Consider the following 3492-nt stretch of genomic DNA (forward strand, 5'->3'; position numbering starts at 1 on the left):
GCATTTTTGTCGTGTAGTACGAAAATCACCGAAAAGTCTAAATGAAATCGAGGACCGAGAGACCCTCATAGCATTCTTCTCCTAAATATATAACAGTTATTCGGGTTTCGCATCAGATTTCAAAAATTAGCCTTCGTCTAGTCCAAAAATACAAATATGGTCCATTTTTGTCGAGGGGTACGAAACTCGCCCGAAAAGTCCAAATGAAATCGAGGACCGAGAGTCCCTTATAGAATTCTTCTTCTAAATTTATAATTGTGTTTCGGTTTCCGCATCAGATTTCAAACAATAGCCATCATCTTGTTCAAAAATACGGATTTTGGTCCATTTTAGTCGTGTGGTACGAAAATCGCTCGAAAAGTCTTGATGAAATCGAGGATCGGGAGAACCTTATATCATTCTTCTCCTAAATGTATAACATTGTTTTGGGTTCCGTGTCAGATTTCCAACAGTAGCCATCATCTGGTCCGAAAATAGAGATTTCGGTCCATTTTTGTCGAGGGGTACGAAATTCGCCCGAAAAGTCCAGATATAGTTAAGAGAAGAATGCTGTAAGGGTCTCTCGGTCCTTGATTTCATATGGACTTTTCAGGAAATTTTCGTACTACCTGACAAAAATGGAACAGAATCTGTATTTTCGAACCAGACTAGGGCTAGTGATTGAAATTTGACGCGGAACCGAAAACACAATTATAAATTTAGGAGAAAAATGCTATAAGAGTCTTCTGGTCCTCGATTTCATCTGGACATTTCGGGAAGTTTTCGTGCCACCTGACTAAAATGGACCGATATACATATTTTCGAACAAGATGATGGCTAGTGATTGAAATTTTACGTGGAACCCGAAACACATTTATAAATTTAGAAGAAGAATGCTATAAGGTTCTCTCGGTCCTCGATTTCATCTGGACTTTTCGTGCGAGTTTCGTACCCCTCGACAAAAATTGACCAAAATATGTATTTTCGGACCAAACTATGGCTAGTGTTTGAAATCTGACGCGCAACCCGTGACACAATTATATATTAAGCATAAGAATGCTATAAGGGTTTCCCGGTCCTCGATTTCATTTGGACTTTTGGACCGATTTTCGTAACACCCGTAAAAAATGGATCGAAATCTGTATGTTTGGACTAGAAGAGGGCTAGTGTTTGAAATTTGACGCGGAACCTGAAATACTGTTATAAATTAAGGACAGAATGCTATAAGGGTTTCCCGGTCCTTAATTTTATATGGACTTTTCGGGCGATTTTCGTACCACCCGACAAAAATGGAAAGAAATCTGTATTTTCGAACAAGACGATGGCTAGTGTTTGAAATCTGTCGTTGTGAAGATATTATCAGGACTTTTGTATCGAAACTAGTGGTATTATATGGAATCTGAAACACATTTATAAATTTAGGAGAAGAATTCTATAAGGGTCTCCTGGTGCTTGATTTCATATGGACTTTTCTGGAGATTTTCATACCACTAGACTAAAATTGATTGAAATCCGTATTTTTCGGACCAGACGATGGCTAATGGATCAAATTTGACATGGAAACAAAATAATGTATTAAATTTAGAAGAAGAAGGCTTTAAGGGTTTCTCGTTCGTCGATTTCCTTTGGACTTTTAGGGCGATTTTCGTACCCCTAAAAAAAAAAGGACCAAAATCTATATTTTTGAACCAGACGATGGCTAGTGTTTAAAATCTGACTCGGAATCCGATACACTGTGATATATTTTGGAGAAGAATGCTATAAGGGTCTCCCGGTCCCCGATTTCATATGGTATTTTTGGGTGGTTTTCGTACCACTCAACTAAAATGGACCGAAATTCTTATTGTTGAACAAAACAATGGCTAGTGTTTGAAATCCGACACGGAACTCGGAACACAATTATAAATTTAGGAGAACAATGCTATAGAGGTCTCTCGGTCCTCGATTTCATCTGGTCTTTTCAGGCAATTTTCTTACCCCTCAACAAAAAAGGACCGAAATCTATATTTTCAGACAAGACGATGGCAAGTGTTCGAAATCTGGCATAGAACCTAAAACCTAGTATTAAATTTTTGGAGAAGAATGCTACCACGGACTTTTAGGGTGATTTTCGTACCACCCAACAAAAAATGAACCGAAATTCGTATTTTCGAAAAAGACTATGGCTAGTGTTTGAAATCTTACATGGAATCCGAAACACATTTATAAATTTTTTAGAAGAATGATATAAAGGTCTCCCGGTCCTAGATTTCATCTGGACTTTTCGGGCGATTTTTGTAGCACCCGACTAAAATGGATTGAAATCCGTATTTTTGAACAAGACGATTATTAGTGTTTGAAACCCAACCTGAAATAAGAAACATTGTTATATATTTAGGAGAAGAATGCAGCAAGGGTCACCCGGTCCTCGATTTCATTTGGACTTTTCGGGCGATTTTTGTTCACTCCGACAAAAATAGACCGAAATCCGTAATTTCCAACAAGACAATGGCTAGTGTTTGAAATCTGACGCGGAACCCGATATACATTTATAAATTTCAGAGAAGAATGCTATAAGAGTCTTCTGGTCCTAGATTTCATATGGACGTCTCGGCCGATTTTCGTACCACCTAACAAAAATGGACGAAATTCTGTATTTTCGGACTAGACGAGGGCTAGTGTTTGAAATTCGATGCGGAACCCGATACACAGTTATAAATTTTGGAGAAGAATGCTTTAAGGGTCTCTTGGTCCTCGATTTCATCTGGACTTTTTAGGTGATTTCAGTGCCACTCAACAAATATGGACCGAAATTCGTATTTTAGGACCAGACGATGGCTGGTGTTTGAAATTTGACGCAGAACTCGAAACTCAGTTATAAATTTTCGAGAAGAATGCTACAATAATCTTCTTCTCCTCGATTTCTTCTGTACTTTTCGGGCAATTTTCGCACCCTAAAAAAAAAGGATCAAAATCTGTATTTTCAGACTAGACGATAGCTAGTGTTTGAAATCTGTCGAGGAAGCCGAAACACAGTTATAAATTTTGGATAAGAATGCTATAAGGGTTTCCCAGTCCTCGATTTAATCTGGACTTTTCGAGCGATTTTCATACGACCCGACAAAAATGGACCGAAATAAGTATTTCCTGACAATATACGGGGGTTAGTGTTTGAAATTTGACACGGAACCCGGAACATAGTTATAAATTTTGGAGAAGAATGCTATGGGGGTCTCCCAGTCCTCGATTTGAATGCTATGGTTTGAAATCAGTATTTCAAGACCAGACGAGGGCTATGGACCGAAATCAGTATTTCAAGACCAGACGAGGGCTAGTGTTTGAAATTTGACGCGGAACCTGAAATACTGTTATACAATTTGGAGAAGAATGCTATAAGGGTCTCCCGATCCTCGATCTCATCTAAAACTTTTGGTCATTTTCATACCATTAGACTAAAATGGCTAAGGTTTGAAATTTGACATGGAACCCGAAATACAGTTATAAATTTAGAAGAAGAATGCTATAAGGGTCTCT

Source organism: Cicer arietinum, chromosome 5 (genome assembly GCF_000331145.2).
Source record: "Cicer arietinum cultivar CDC Frontier isolate Library 1 chromosome 5, Cicar.CDCFrontier_v2.0, whole genome shotgun sequence".
Lineage (NCBI taxonomy): Eukaryota > Viridiplantae > Streptophyta > Magnoliopsida > Fabales > Fabaceae > Cicer > Cicer arietinum.